Here is a 17,373-nt window from a genome sequence, read left to right on the forward strand (position 1 = left end):
ATTTATATTTATTAAGCATAATATAGCTGCAATATCTATGCACTAAAATCTGACTCGTTCATTCATCCCACCGAGTAAAATAAAATTAGCGACAAATGTACCAAACCATCCCTGTCAATCTATCCTTTATTGTTAATGAAATTAAATGCAAATTGAAAACTTTGTAAAAACCGGATTTATCACTAAGCAATCAATTAAACCCATTTACACAGGCTAAACAGTTTTTTTTTTTAATTATAACATTGGGGTAGCACCCCATTAATGGAAATTCATTTTCATAGATTGTAACTTGAAAAAGCCTCCAACCAAGACTCTTTCTTCTCCACTTCAGTTTTTCTTTTTGGGTGGTTTCATTATTGACTTTTGTCACCTCCGAGTCTTGACTACCATTCAAAGGATCATCAAATCAACAAAACCCAAGGCAAGGAATTGTCATGGTTTGGCTGTTCACGTACTCTTCATCCCTCGATAAGGTATGGGTTCATGGCCTAGTTTGCTAATTTTTCATATCTTTGCTTAAAATTTCACTCTTTCTTTTTATGGCTGTTTTATGCTCTTTGGGTTCTTTCCATCTTTCTCTTCTTTGTATCGATTAGCTTTTGGGGTTTTTTTTATTATGTATAAGTAATTTGATAGAATCTATTTAATATGTGATGGGTTTTCATGATCTGTGTTTATATATTCGGATTTATCAACTTTGTTTCTGAAGAATTTTTGTTTGTTAAAAAAACTGGGGAGAATGATTTGGCAGTGCCCTATATGTAGTGGCTGATAGTTGAAAACTGTTTGATTGGTTGTCTCAACTGTCAAGAAATTATATGGACATAACCGTTCAGCAATGGAAAACATAGTTTGGGTGCCTCTTCTATTTTTGCAACTAATGATGTAGGATTTCAAGTCTTTCTAATAGCTAAGATTTGGGGTTTTGAAGGTAAGAATAGGATCTTGTTTGATTCTATTATTTATTGCAATTTTCCCCTGATTCTGCCTTTCTAGATAGATGTTAAAGTTCATGTCAAACAATAAATTCTCACATTCGAGTTTTATTGTACAGTGTTTGATTATGGTGTTTGTATGTATTTCCTAAGGTTTTCCTTGTCTTAATGTTATTGTTTTTGTTCATCATTTTGCTTGGCTTTTATTTGCTACAGTTTCCTCTTTGTCTGCCCGCCTGATTGCCTTCAATATAATTAGGGCTATCAAAGGATTTCTAATTTGAACTGGATATTATGTTTTTTTTCCCCATCTTATGACAGTGACCCTGCTGAACTTGTGCATTGCAAGATGTTCTCATCGCCCAGATACTTAAAGAGACCAAAGCATGGTTCATGAAGCTGACTTAGTTTTCATCGGCAACTCCGTTGGCTTGGCCCTTGGTATCTTGATAGCTACACTGGTATTTTTGGGGATAAGGTGGTACAGAAAGTATGCAAAACTGAGATGTTCAAATGCATGTAGTGTTACGGTTCTTCCAATAAGATCAAATGGCTTTGGTACAAGCACCGACTTCAGTGCATCTCTCTCGAGTGCTTTAGCCGTTGAGGTACCAGAATATCATAAGAAAAGTTCTTCGAATTCTTGGTGGAGTCCTCGTATTAAAGATCAATTTGCTTCTGTTTCTGGCTTGCCAAAGTATTCTTATAAGTAAGTTCATTGCTAAATTGAGCATACACGATATACTTAAGTAGAATATCAAAGGAAATTCTTGTGTTGAGGTTTACCAATATTCAATTGGCTTGCCAAAGTATTCCTATAAGTTCATCGCTAAATTGAGCATACGCATTATACTTGAGTATCAAAGGCAATGCTTGTTTAGAGGCTTACCAATTTTCACATTTCCTATAATGATATGAAATTGATATATGAATTTTAGTTTACTGCTCCTTCTATTTTAATCTAAATGATTAATGTTCAATGTTTGTTTGTGATATTATGTTTAACTCATTCACTATACTTTTCAGGGATGTACAGAAAGCTACACAAAATTGTACAACTATTTTAGGAGAAGGATTATTTGGTCCTGTGTATAAAGCTCAATGCCTACTGGCGGCGTAGCAGCTGTGAAGGTGCTTGCTTCTGATTCTCACCAGGGTGAGAAAGAGTTCCACGCTGAGGTAAGCTGCACTAACCATGCAAAAGAAGGCGTCCTACAATCTTGGGAATGTATAGTTTCCTGGAAGTTTTTTTTCTATCATAATGGTACTGCCTGGATTAATCCAACTGTATGAAGAACTGGTCTATTTTAATTGAAATAAAAAATATTATTTGAATTTGTTTTGTATGAAAGCATTTTTAGCAAAAGTCCATTGACGTATCGCTGATTACCTTTCAGTAGCCAGTACAAGTAGGTTAATATAACCGATAATTCTGTCTGGACAGATGCTAACATTGCAATTCCATTCTTTGAACGAGTGGAATGAGATTACTTCTGAGAATATTTTAGTAACAAACATATTGGGTTAGCATTTTTACTATTAAACCTTTTTCCCTTTTTGCTTTTTTTCAGATTTGTCTACTAGGACGGTTGCATCACCGGAACCTCGTGAACTTGGCAGGATACTGTGTGGATAAAGGGAAATGCATGTTGGTTTATGAGTTCATGAGCAACGGAAGCTTGGCAACCTTACTATATGGTAAGCTTGGGAGCCACTTCTTTTTTTGCAGCTCTCGTATTATATGGTCAATTGTAGACGAGGCCTAGAACATTTATGCAAAATCATACCTTTTCTTTCCAGTGGTTTCTAGTCTAGGATCGTGGCCACCCGTACGACTTGCTGTTACTGCCCATTTCTGTTTTAACTAGTAATATAGACCAAAATATCTTATGTTATCAATAATAATGTCATAACCATTTTTTTACAAAAAAATTAAATATTATTTTAAAAAACAGTTATGATTATTTATTTTGAAAATTTGGTGATTTGAAATTAATTTGGAAAACGATTAAATTTTGGAGTCGCCACCAACCATTAAGTTAAGTAGGATGGAAACCTTAAACGTCAAAAATGGTATGCGTTTTACCAAAGATTCATTTTTAAGAGTTTGGGAGTCAGTTACGTGTGGGGAAGGGTGAACACCCCCACAACATCCAAATTTTGGTACTCAAATGATTATATATTGTTTAAATATTGGGAATTATAAACTCGAAAATATATTTAAATTTTGATCTTCTTATTCATTCGAATTTATTTAAAAAGTGTAAACTTTCAGATAACGAATGATCCTTTGTGTGAACAATCTTCGGGAATGCACTTCCTTTGCAGTTAGGAGACTTTTTCATAGATTACCCTCACAAAAATATCATTTCACAAATTTTTATAAAGATAAAATAAAATAAAATAAAACAAAACAAAATAAAATTGAAAATGAAAAGCAATGAAATATACTCAAAATAAATAATCGTGGAACAAAGAGAAATATCGAATACATAACAACATTTATGCGAAAAATCTTCGTAAAGACACCTTTCCTTGTAGTTGAGAGATGTCTTCATAGATTCCCCACACCATGAAATTTTCCAATTTTTATACATATATACATGAAATTAAAACGATCAATAAAACAAAGTTACAAATTTGGGACTAAATTATACATTTACAAACATGATAAATTAAAATACAAATAAAATTAGACATGCTTAATAAAATAAGGGACTAAATAGTAATAATAGAAATTTACAGGACTAAAACAACAAAAACAGAAACTGAAATGACTAAAATAATAAAAATAGAAAGTTAAAGGATTCAAATAGAAAAAACAAAAAGTTAAAGGGCTAAACCATAAATAGAGAAAGTTAAAGGACCATAATAGTGAATAAAAAAATTAAAGGACTAAAATAATAAAAACAGACATTTAAGGGATTAAAATAGCAATAACAAAAACTTAAGGGGCTAAAATAGTAAATAAAAATAATCAAGAGCCAAGAACAAAATATTAAACAGTATATGTACTATAAATGCAAATAACTCAAAAATAATATTAGGGACCAAAATAAAATGAATGGAAACATAAAGGACCAAACAATAATTGAACCAAATGCCAAACAGAACTAAAATGAAAAATACATAAATCACAGGGTCTAATTCGAACATCAGCCAAAATACAAAAACACACAAACCAATGACTAAAATGTAACTATTACAAATAATATAGCCAAAGTCAAACAATAACAAAGATAATATAACAAATAATAACAAGACTAAAATATAAATATAGAAACATAGGTGCTCAAAATAAAATAAAATAAATTTTATTAACTGAGTGAAAAATAAAATTACAAAAGTATGAGGACCCTAAGTGGGATTTACCCCTAAACCCGATGACAAATACAGGTAAGATTTACAAAAGGCAGGGACTAAACATGCTATTAACCCTAAAGCTTTAAAAACATGGAGATTGGGAGACGAAACTACATCGTTACGCTGCCAGTATATATAAATGTATTTTAAAGGCCAAAAATGACCTAAGCCTTTCATTTGATTTCATTTTGAAATGAGAAGAGAAAGAGAGCTCTAAAACTCTCAACTCTCATCAGAAGAGAGAAACTTCGCTGCCGCCGCCGGCAGCCCCGGCTGTGCTCACGGCGACGCACGGCGACCGACACAACACTGAACACCCTAAAACATTCTCCTCACCACCCTATACCTAAATCCCAAGCCATCTCAACCTAAAAGTGACCCTAGCCCCATAGATCTTCCATTTACCTTTCGAATGAAATAGAAAACATGACGATCGTGGGGCTTCCACGGCGGACCCAAGGTAAAAAGCCTCCCTCTCTCTTTTTCTTTTTGGTTCTTTTGGTGTTTGGTTCGAATGGTTTTTTTCTTGGTTGTGGTTGTTCTAATCCCCTTAATTTTTTTGGTTTTTCGAATGGGTTTTCCTCCCCGAATGATTCTCTCATTTTTTTCTTTCTCTAGCTTTTTCCCCCTGAATCCCTCTGTTGAAATCCTCTCTTTGATTGCATGTTATTTTTTATGGTCTCTTTGGGTGAGATGATAACATCTATGGGGTAGGTTCATTATTTTCTGATTTTCTGACTTGAATAGGTTATGGGTCACTGTTTGATGGATTGGTGTGTCACTGTTAGTGCAGGGGAAGACGACGGCGGCGGCGACAGCAATGACAGGCGGCTGGGGAAGCCAGCAGCGACGGCTCACGCGGCTCAGGGAACGAATGGTGGAGTGCACGTACGGCTGGGGAAGCCTAAGGGTTGTTGGTGGCGGCTGTTTTAGGGTTAAGGGATTAAGATGGAAATCCTAATATGCTTAGGGTTATTGGGACGGTTCGGGCTTCGGGTCGAGTCCGATCATTTGTAACTAGGTCGGATCCTGGGCCGGTTGGGTTGGGTCTCAATTTCATATTGGGTTGTTGGCTGTTGGGTCAACAGCTTGGGTTGATGGGTTTTGGGGTTTGGGCCTTGTATATGGGCTGTTGGGGCTTGTTGGGCTTCCGGTATTAAACCTGCAAAAAAAATGTAATATGTATTAATAATAATAATTAATAATAATAATAATAATAGTAGTAGTAGTAATAATAATAGATTAATTTTTTTGGTAGACCCGGACAACAATTGGTGTCTACAAATAAGCTTGCTTCTGATGGTTAATGTTCTACTATTATCTTCTTGCGCCAAGTTCAATTCTGTCAGATGCTTCTAGCTAGCAAGCTTTTAAATCCATCAAGATTTTAATGTTATTTGGACCCATAAATGGCATGGTGCTAATATTGTCATTCCTTAACAATAACCGACCTGATCTATTTGTAATCAGGTGAAGGGGAACGTGGTCTGAATTGGGACGAAAGATTTCAAATTTCTCTTGATATTTCACATGGCATAGAATATCTTCACGAAGGGGTAAATGATGGAATGATTCAAAGTTGGTATTCTCCAACTTGTCATTTGAGTTAATATCAGCCATTCTTGGACAGGCAGTCCCTCCAGTAATAACATCGTGATTTGAAGCCTGCTAATATATTATTGGACCATGAGAGCCAAGGTGAGCAGCCATACGATGTCTTGCCTTTTTCGATTTTTCTCCTTTTAACCTATTGAAACAACCAAGATAACAATAATGGACTCTAAATGGCATGACTTTATGACTTCACAACTGTTCCTTTGCTAGGTTGCTGATTTTGTGCTGTCAAAGGAAGAGGTTTATGATGGCCGAAACTCTGGCATTAAAGGTACATATGGCTACATAGACCCGGAGTATATATCCACAAACAAGTTCACAATGAAGAGCGATGTATACAGTTTCGGTGTTATCATCTTTGAGCTAATTACAGCTATCCACCCACACCAAAACTTAATGGAATATGTTAATCTTGTGAGTCTCTTCTTCATATGTAGTCAAAGTGTTGTTTGTAGTTCATATATCAATATTTATGTAACATAAAGTTTCCTTTATAAGGCCGCTATGAGTCCAGATGGTGTAGATGAAATCCTTGATAAGCAACTTGCTGGAGAATGCAATATTGAAAAAGTGAGGCAGCTAGCTAAAATTGCTCATAAATGCTTGCACAAATCACCGAGGAAGCGGCCTTCAATGGGTGAAGTAACACAGGCAATCCTGAAGATAAAGCAGAGGCGCCTGGGTAAAGAAGACACGAAGTCCATGGCTGAAATGGATTTTTCGCTAATTATGAGCTGGATACAGGAGCACCATATAGAGCTGACCAAATTGGCAAGCTTTGAGCGAGAATAACTGAACAACAGCAACTTCCGTTTTACTGTTTCAGGTTTGCTTCACTTCTTCGTTCTACAAAATCCGGATTCTGGCAAGTGATGCCGGAGAGAGATACATAGAAATGAGGTGTTTAAAGATTTTCTGATCCTGCATATGTTGTAGTAATGGTGATTTATTTTGGTCTATGCTCATCAGCAGTGGCCTTTGATTTGGTGACAATCACTCAGTTCATCAACTCGTGAGAATCAAACATTCCTAAAGCTATGAATAGACATCAGAGGTTATCATCCATTCACTTATCTTCATCAAATTTTATATATTTTACACCATATTTGCAAAATTGACCGTTTCTAAAAAATAATAATCAACAAATTGATTTTTTGTCTTGAGACATCAGAATGTAAAACTTTTTCTTGATTATATTTTTCCACCCACATGCTTGTTTTCAAAACACTTTATCAAAGAAATCTCTCTTATAACTTCCTTTTAGCGATGAACAAAATTAGGGTTCTTATTAATTTTGAGTTTTATCGAAATTCAAGACAATGATATATATATATATATATATATATTATTAAACTAAGGTGATTACGAAGTAGCATTTGTTCTAAATAATGTCAATCATTTGACAATGAACGTTCAATCACCTTGCTGCAACCGTTGGTGCTTGAATCCATGACCTCCAAGAACAATAACGATTCTTTTAACTACTGAGGTAAGTTGGTTCGCGCCAATGATATACTTAAGGTTTTGATAGTCGGGACACCAGAGTTTCTTATTCGAAGTCTTTAGGGTCTTATTAAGCCAATGCTAAGTTAACTCGGAATGGTTGTTACTTAGACTGGTAAAGGTATGACTCATACTATTAAATAAATTTATCAATTAGATCATATGAAGATAAAATCTAATATTGAAGCTGAGATCGTGTAGACACCCGTTTTTGTCCGGATCTCGAAAAAAATATTAATTATATTATTATTATCTTTATTATTAATATTGTTAATAATTATTTTGTTTTACATTTTTTGTAGGCTCGAAGTTGGGCCCAATTACATCAACTCAACAAGCCCAGCACCCAAGTGAAAACCCAACAGCCCAACCCAGACCACTCATCGACCTGGATTCAACCCTACTCAGCCACCCGACTTGAGGCAAATAGGGTTTTAAAACCCTAACTATAGCTACTATTGTCGCCAATCCTTGCTGCCGCCGCCGATTGTCCCCATTGCTGTCGACAACTCTGGTCGTATAGTGACACTCATCCATCGAACAGTGACCACCTACAGTGCAAGATATCAGAACCCAAATAAAAAATAAGGAACAAATCACTCAAAATCCCAAGGGGATTTTTCAGATATCAACATGCATCAAATAAAAAACATCAATCAATCACTAAAGCAACATAAAAACGGAAGACAGAGAAGATATCAGGCATTCGGTGAAAGAGGAGAAAACAAAGATATTTAAGGAGCATTTTTCGAAACGAAAAAAGAGCAAAGAAAAATATTAAAGGGGATTCGAGGGAGAAAGAAAAAAATGAGTGCAATGAGACCACAACAGAAAATATCGAGAAAAAAAAGGAATATTACCTTCAAGTCTTCGATGACGGCCGCTCCGACGGTCAGGCGATGAATCCCAACGGTAAAGAGGTGTGTGGAAATGAGGAAGCCAACATACCTCGGCTGTGGGCCCATCAAACGGTGGGTCTAGTGACGGCGTAAGGTATACCTTTTGGTTTTTCTTTTTTAGATCTAGGCGTGTGGGGGGTGTTTTTAGGCCTAGATAGGTGGAGATTTGGGGAGTGGGGAGTGGGGAGTGAGAGGAGCCTTTTGGGATGATTTGATCCCTCTGGCCACCGTGAACCATCGTGGGCTCCATCGTGAGCTGTCGCGGCTACCGCCGATGAACGACGACTTCCTTTCTCGACGACGGGCAAGTTGAGAGAGTTCTCAACTCTCTTTCTCCATTTTCTTGGCTGAAACCAAATGGGGGGAATTAGATTATTTTCCTTGGGTTGGGTTTAAATACCCACACGAAACGGTGTCGTTTTAGCACCTTCCCCTCTTCGTGTTTTCAAACAATGGGGTAATAGCTTGTTTAGTCCTCCTATTTTGTAAACTCACCTATTATTTTTTAATTTCTGAGGATAAATTGTAGTTTAGGTCCCCCACATTTGTAATGTTCTTTTATTAGCCATTTAATGAAATTTCGTTTTATTTTATTTTGAGCACTATTGTTTCATTATTTTTATTTTAGTCTTGTTTTTAATTATTCTGTTATTATTGTCAATGTTTGACTTTGACTATGGTATTTGTAATTATTTTATTTTAGTCATTGACCCTGCGTTATGTTATTTTCTTTAATGTTCGAATTTGGTCATGAAATCTATTTTTCTTTTGTTTTAGTCATTGTGTATTATGAATACATTTTGGTCTAATTATTTATTTTCCCTTTCAGATTTTTGTTTAATTTATTTAGTCCTTAGTTACTTGTGGGTTATTCTCGTTTTCAATCCCTATTGTTTGTTATTTTCGATTAAGGTTCTGGTGGGTGTTGTAATTATTGTTTCATCCCTTTATGTTTCTGTTTATTTCATTTCAGTCCTCTATATTATTTTTGGGTTATTTTCATTTCTAGTACCTTTATTTATTTTAATTTGATTATTGGAGCTCTGATTTGTTCATATTTTTTATTAGGTCCTTTCAGTTTCTATTAATTCTAGTTTAGTCCTTTAAGTTTTCAAATATGTGTATTTAGTTATTTATATTTTGATGTGTAAATTTTATTTGTTTTGTTTTAGCCCCCATGTATGAATATTGTACAATATAATATATTATATTAAGTAAATATTATCCAGGATTATTGTATAAATGTATGTTGTTTTTTTCATTTGTATGTTGTTATTTTTTATTTTATTTTATTTTATTTTTATTTTATATTTATTTCCCTTATGTTTCTTTATCTAGTGTATGGTATTTGAATACTTTCAAGAACGTTAATTGTAGAATGGGCATGGAAAGCATCACTTGATCGAAGTGATGTAATCTGATATGACATTCGAACAAAATGCGATCTTGAAATAAACCGATTTCATCTCATTTTAAGTTGAACAATGTCATGAATGTTTCTAAATAGCTATCTATTTTATTTTATGCAAATCGTTGATCTTCATTTTATATTTGATTCGTATTTTTACATCGAGGGGTAATATTCTTGTAAACAAAGAAATAAACGAGATAACTTTCCCGACGGAGGATTGCTAATCTCGAGATTTCTTTTCGAATTCAAGAATTTTCCCTAATTAAATAATTTGAAGCAAATTAAATCAATCTCAATAAATGGATCATAATTTAGTTTTATATTCAATTCATTATTTCCACCATTTACGATAACTTGTAAGCAATTCAGTACCAGTTTTTGGGTGTTGTGGTGGTGCTTACCATTCCCCACACGTAACCGACTCCCGAATCCTTTTAAAATAAATATTTGGTAAACACATACCAATTTTCATCTTAAAAATAATTTTTCCTTAAAATTGTTTTAAAAGATGTTTTTAAGTATTCGACCTACCTAACTCTATATAAAGTCGCCACTCCATTCAATTTAATTCAAATTAACCCAATCTCAATTTTTTCAAATTAAAGTCATAATCGATTTTTTTAAAATAATATTTAATTATTTTGTAAAAAAATGGTTATGACACATGAATTTCTCAAATATCGAGGTCGTATTATGAACAAAGACAGCATGTGCTGAAGATGATTCTGCGATATGTATCAAAGCTTAGAAAGTAGGATGGTTTAACTATTCAAAAGGCTTCGAGGGTTCAGAAATTGTTGTTGCTTTTTATAATTTGAGGAAGCACGAAATGATTCAAGGTCCACATACGCAACTCTAAAGGATTGTCTCAGGAAAGGCGGGTTAATATACGGTTAATATACGGCGTTACCGGATACATTAAAAGATATTTAATAAATTCGGTTTAGCGCTACCAGAAATGTTGACTAATAATAATGTAGTAGGTCTAAGTCATAAAGAAATATTAAAAAATTGTATAACCGACAAACTTAACTTGTCGGTTCGTGTCGATCCAAATTAAAAATATGTCGATCCAAAATGATATAACAGGTAAAACTATGACAAAACCGGTATTGAAATGATAAAACCGGTAAAGCGCTACCGGATACATTTAAAGTGTCGGTACTTTAATATAAGGATCGACACTTCATGAATTTAAAAGAGAAGCAGTTTTAAATCCTATAAAGTGTCGATACTTTTAAAAAATGTATCGATCCGAAACGATATATCAGGTAAAAATATGATAAAACCGGTATCAAAATGATAAAACTGGTAAAACGTTACCAGATATATTGAAAGTGTCGGATACTTTATATAAGGATCGACACTTTGTGAATTTAAAAGAGAAGCAGTTTTAGCGCCTATAATGTGTCGATACTTTAAAAAAAATATATCGATCCACAACGATATAACAGGTAAAAATATGATAAAACCGGTATCAAAATGATAAAACCGGTAAAACGATACCGGATATATTGAAAGTGTCGATACTTTCGTAAGTACGTGTAATAAATTATCGACACTTTCAAAGAAATAGGTAATTATCCTTTCGAAAGTATCGACACCTGACATAAAAGTATCGACACTTTGTATTTGTATCGATTAAATATAAATAACATATCCGATGAAAATATAAAGGCCATATCTAAATATCCTCTGAAAATCGATAGAACGGACGAGTTTTTGAAATCGAAGCGTAATTGTTGCTGCATTTCAGAAGGCGTTTCTAAAGCGATGCTTGTTTGTTTGTTGATGCAGTCGAATCGAAAAGTATGTTGTCGAAACCATAGTTTTTTATTATTACAGTAATCGCGAATAAGGTTTTTATGTGTTGTTTGGGGTTTTGGAGTAAAGAAGCATTTGTGACCGATTGCAGATAGAAAGTGATATTGAAGGTAAAATATAAATGTCGATACTTTTATTAAATATTATAGGTAGAAAATGATATTATAGGTTGTATAAATGTGCCGACACATTTTGTAGTGGCCATTCAAATTCTTTTGAAGAAAACCGTTTTACCACAAGAGTAGTTATCTATATTTGTATATTGAATAAAGTGTATGTAACAAAATAATTTGATTTGTGTAAACTGATATATGAAGGAAAAATGGAGTAAATGGGTTGGAAAATTGTTGGTGGCACAGATGACTTTGAAATTGAGGTCGAGACTCGAAAGCAACCAAAGGGTGGATATATGTACTTCTAGTAAGTATCAATGTCTTTTTGTTATTATTGTTAAAATGGTAATTGGATTAAAGTATCGATAAACTTTAAATTGATTACAAATTTTAAATGTTGACAGTATGGCCGAATGCAAAAGAATGAAGGAAGATGGCACACAGAGCGGTTCGGTATGTAAAATGAAATTGACATTGAGTAGTATTTAATGTTAATGTATTGATTAAGAAACGTTTATGTTTAATATTAGGTGACAAAAGATGTGAGGTCCAAATGGAATTCAATGAGTGATGCTGAAAAGGAACCTTACATCACACAGTTAAGGAATGATAGTAAAGAATACAAAGAACGGAGGAAAGCACATGAAAATAAGGTATTCATTAAACTTGTAAATACGTTAATACAAAATATATAAGAACTATAACATTATATATTGTTAAAAAATGTAGGAAGTGTCGACAAGATGCAGCATTAAAAGGGTGAATTCATTAATTAAACACCTTAAGGAGAATGGTCAGTTGAATGTGCTGGGAGAAATAGGTTTTGGATCGTTGGTAGGAGTAAGGGATCGACCTATTCGGAGGGAATTGTGTCGATCCTTGATGGCGCAATTTGATGTCAGACAATGTATTGCTAAGTATGGTGATTTTCATTTCCTCTCGGGATCCCATGTGCTGCAGCCGTATTGGGGGTAGAAAATGAAGGCAAAAGTGTTGTAGAAGTCTGTAAGAGTAAGGACTGGAAAGCACTTGCCTCCAAATATGGTTTGAAGCAGAAGGTGACATATGCTGAAATTGAAGAGGAAATAAAAAGTGGATCTTACGTTGGGGATGAGCTGAAGGCCAGAGTTCTATTATACCTTGTCGGTATCTTTCTTTGTCCAACGGGTCATACGTCAACGAACAAGGAACATATGAAGCTCATTTGCGATGAAGGCTTGAAGGGTGAATTCAATTGGGCTGAATATATCCATTCGAGATTGATTGAATCAATAATCACCTTTAAAAAGGGCAGCCAGAGATACCTCAAAGGGTGCATAGCAATCTTAGAGGTAAATGAGTTGAAGAACTTTTTTGTGTTTTTATATAAAAATATAAATTTTATTATAAATGCAGGTTGCACTGTTCGATTTTTGGTCGGGCTGTGAGGCAGTGCCGACTTATGAAAGAACCGGAGTGGCACGCATCCGTGCATGGGGGAAGGAAGAGGTGGTTAGAGTGATGGTGAAGTTGAAGTTGGATAGAGCGAAGAAGCAAGAAAGGGTAATAAATGTAATTAAATAATATTAAGAATATAATCAATGTCTTAATATTGTAATTTAATTTTGAAGGTTATTGGCAAGGATGTAGAGGAGGCAGTGGAGGCAGAGGAGAAAAAAGGAGAGATGGTTGTATTGGGGGATGACGGTGAGTGGGACGAAGGTGAGGGAAAACATAGTAACTTCGACATTTTGATGTCTGAATTGGCTGATATCAAAAAAATCCAATTTGATATCATGCAAATACAATCAAGAGTCGAAGAGAAACTTGAGAGAGTCGAAGATACACTTGAGAGGCATAAGGGGGTAGTGGAAGGAAAAATAGAGGGGTGAAGTGGTGAAAGAAGTTGAGGTGTTAAGGGGTGATATTAAGATAGTGACGGGTGAAAAATTTGAGGGAGTGGTGAAGGAGGTTGTGGAATTGAGGAGTGAACTTACAGGGGTGAAGGGGGTGGTTGATAAATACTTGGATGAAGGAGATCAATTGAAGGGTGAAATAAAAGAGATGAAGAGCTATGTAGAAAAAAATACGATGAACTGAAAAAATATGAAGAAGAAAAGAGGGAGGAGGAAGAAGAAGAGATGGAAGAAATGAGGAGGAAGGAAGTCGATGTCATTTATACACCGGAGTGTGTTATAGCAGCAGATTTGGATTTGGAATGTCCTGCACCCCAGAAGAAGAAGCAGAAGGTAAGTTGAATAAAAGAAAACTTAATTTTATTTTTATTATGTTGTTGTGACAAAAATTTGTATGCAAAATTGTAGGTTGAAAAAGCGGATATTCCAAGCGGAATTGATGACATCGAAGCTGCAATTTGTGATTATATTATGGAATAGTGAGTTAGAATCGAAGTAAGTGAAATATATTGCTTTGTGAGTTATATTTAAATATTTCATGACAACATATTAATCCTAATGATTCATATAAATATTCTGTAATCTCAATGGGAAATCAATTCGCTAGTGTATACGACGTTGCAACGTTGAAGCCTACGAAATGGGTTGGCGGTGTGGTAAGTAGAAAGTAGAAAATGTTAAAACTTATTGAATATATTCTGATTGTGTAATTAATTTTGTTAGGTTATTTATTTGCTTGCCTGGACAGTATGCTACGATTCTCAGAAGTCACTCCGGAGGATTGGCTACCTTTCATACCACTTAGCGGTGAGTTAAATTAATAAATGGAGATAAGTAGTGTTATAGACGGTAAATTAATAATGTTTGTTGCGTAATTGCAGCAGCAGGCGTTGGATGCCAACAACAAAGAAAATGTTGAGAGTATTGCTACCTTCTGGGGTCCCATATTGAATAACTATGTGAAATTCACCGACTGTGAGAAGGTAAGACACCATACCAATAGCAAATGATGTTTTCGGATATAGAATGTTGAATTTTGTCAAATTGGGTGTGAAATTTGTTGCAGATCATGATCACAATAAACTACCATAATTCACATTGGTATCTGTTGGTGTTGGATATGGTAGATCGTGTTGCAATAATATATGATAGTATGTTTACAACTGAAGCAGCTAAACAGAGAGTGAAGGATGCTAAGAGATTGGTATGTATGTATGTATGTATGAAATGACATTATGTAAATTATAATGCATAATTTTTTTTGGATCATAACTTCTTCTATTTTAATGCAGATTAAAATATTAGATTTTTATAATAAGAAACGCATTTGGGTTGAATCCTATGGATCTCTAGGAAAGTATCCCTTGAAAAATTTCAAATTTGTGGAGCATAAGAAGAATAAGCAATTGAATGGGTATGAGATGTTATCACAAATAGAAAGCTTAATTTATGCAGTATTCATCATAATTGACATGTGTGGTTTTCAAATTTTGTAACAGACATGATTGCGGCATGTATGTGATGATGTGGATGGAATCGATCGGTTCTACAGGGGCAACTGGTGATTTTGTAAGTGGAAAGAAAAAATCGTTTGTGGTAAAATTGTTAAAAGTCGTAGATTGAATGCTGTAGTTTACAATACTTAACGTTCTGACAATTTGAATATAGGTTGTTGGAGAGTGGGATCGATCGCGAATATTAAACGATCTCGTAAGCCACAATCAAAATCAACGAAGACAGGAGATAACAAAAGCTGCCATGATACATAAGAATAACAAAAGGATGCAATGATGTAAATGTAGGGTTAATTTTGTATAAGATTTATAATTTTGTATATGATTTATAATTTTGTATGTGAATATAATTATGAATGAGATGAGAAAAGTTAGCAGTATGTTGTTGTAGTTTCTTATACACATTAAGGGTCATGTGATACTTATGATATATGGAGATTGTTGTCTGTATTATACCAAATGTCATCATAATTGTCATCATGTGCGAGAATGAATGGCCATTCCATATATATTGAGGGTATGTACAATAACTACAAAATTCACTTTAAAGTAAAAGGCAAATTTACAATATGGCAAACAGGGTGCAACCATAAAGTGTCAATCCATATATAAAAAGTGTCGATCCCATAAACATCGAAACCCAAAAGTATAATGTAATAGGTAATTTTTCAATCTAATCGGTACAAGTATATCGGTTTTATGAGAGAATAGGTCTAAATAATGTATCGACACTTTTGTAGTTTGTGTCGATATTTTTGGTCCAGAATGAATGGCAAACAGGGTGAAACAATAAAGTGTCGATCCATATATAAAAAGTGTCGATCCGATAAACATCGAAACCCATAAGTATAATGTAATAGGTAATTTTTCAATCTAACCGGTACAAGTATACCGGTTTTATGAGAGAATAGGTCTAAACAATGTATCAACACTTTTGTAGTTTGTGTCGATATTTTTGGTCCAGAATGAATGGCAAACAGGGTGCAACAATAAAGTGTCGATCCATATATAAAAAGTGTCGATCCCATAAACATCGAAACCCATAAGTATAATGTAATAGGTAATTTTTCAATCTAACCGGTACAAGTATACCGGTTTTATGAGATAATAGGTCTAAATAATGTGTCGACACTTTTGTAGTTTGTGTCGATATTTTTGGTCCAGAATGAATGGCAAACAGGGTGCAACAATAAAGTTTCGATCTATATATAAAAAGTGTCGATCCCATAAACATCGAAACCCATAAGTATAATGTAATAGGTAATTTTTCAATCTAACCGGTACAAGTATACCGGTTTTATGAGAGAATATGTCTAAATAATGTGTCGACACTTTTGTAGTTTGTGTCGATATTTTTGGTCCAGAATGAATGGCAAACAAGGTGCAACCATAAAGTGTCGATCCATATATAAAAAGTGTCGATCCGATAAACATCGAAACCCATAAGTATAATGTAATAGGTAATTTTTCAATCTAACCGGTACAAGTATACCGGTTTTATGAGAGAATAGGTCTAAATAATGTGTCGACACTTTTGTAGTTTGTGTCGATATTTTTGGTCCAGAATGAATGACAAACAGGGTGCAACAATAAAGTGTCGATCCATATATAAAAAGTGTCGATCCCATAAACATCGAAACCCATAAGTATAATGTAATAGGTAATTTTTCAATCTAACCGGTACAAGTATACCAGTTTTATGAGAGAATATGTCTAAATAATGTGTCGACACTTTTGTAGTTTGTGTCTATATTTTTGGTCCAGAATGAATGGCAAACAGGGTGCAACCATAAAGTGTCGATCCATATATAAAAAGTGTCGATCCCATAATTATCTAAACCCAAAAGTATAATGTATTAGGTAATTTTTCAATCTAGCCGGTATAAGTATACCGATTTTATGGGAGAATTGGTATATAATATGTATCGACACTGTTTAATGTTTTGTCGATACTAATTTAAATATCAAGTGTTTTTCCACCGTTCATTATATATAGTACTCTAAATCAAAAAACCCTAAACATAAAGACAAGCAGGCAGAAGATAACTCTTCCTCTTCGAAGAATACTAGCGTTATCATAACAGTGACGATCAGATATTCAGGTAAATTTATCGATATTTTATGGGTTTGATTGATTTCTATATTAGAGTTTTTTTCCTGAATGTGTTTGTGTTCCATTGTAATAGCATCCAACCAAAATGGCTCCAAAACGTCAGCGTCAGAAGCGCGGTCTTTCTCAAAGCTCTTCTCAACCCAGTTCTTCTCAACCACAACCTCCTTCTGAAACAAACGATTCTTCTGA

General features: G+C 34.3%; 1 long non-coding RNA gene and 1 pseudogene across 1 annotated transcript; both read left to right on the forward strand.

The window, feature by feature from the left end:
- The first annotated feature begins 283 nt into the window (after positions 1 to 283).
- LOC120159001 lies at positions 284 to 6,851 on the forward strand (annotated as a pseudogene).
- On the forward strand, positions 4,476 to 5,517 carry LOC120159002. Its single transcript, XR_005519304.1, has 2 exons — positions 4,476 to 4,758; positions 5,092 to 5,517. It is a non-coding gene; the product is annotated as an uncharacterized LOC120159002 (long non-coding RNA).
- Positions 6,852 to 17,373: the final 10,522 nt, after the last annotated feature.

The sequence above is a fragment of the Hibiscus syriacus genome, unplaced genomic scaffold, assembly GCF_006381635.1.
Source record: "Hibiscus syriacus cultivar Baekdansim isolate YM2019G1 unplaced genomic scaffold, ASM638163v2 tig00111338_pilon, whole genome shotgun sequence".
NCBI lineage: Eukaryota > Viridiplantae > Streptophyta > Magnoliopsida > Malvales > Malvaceae > Hibiscus > Hibiscus syriacus.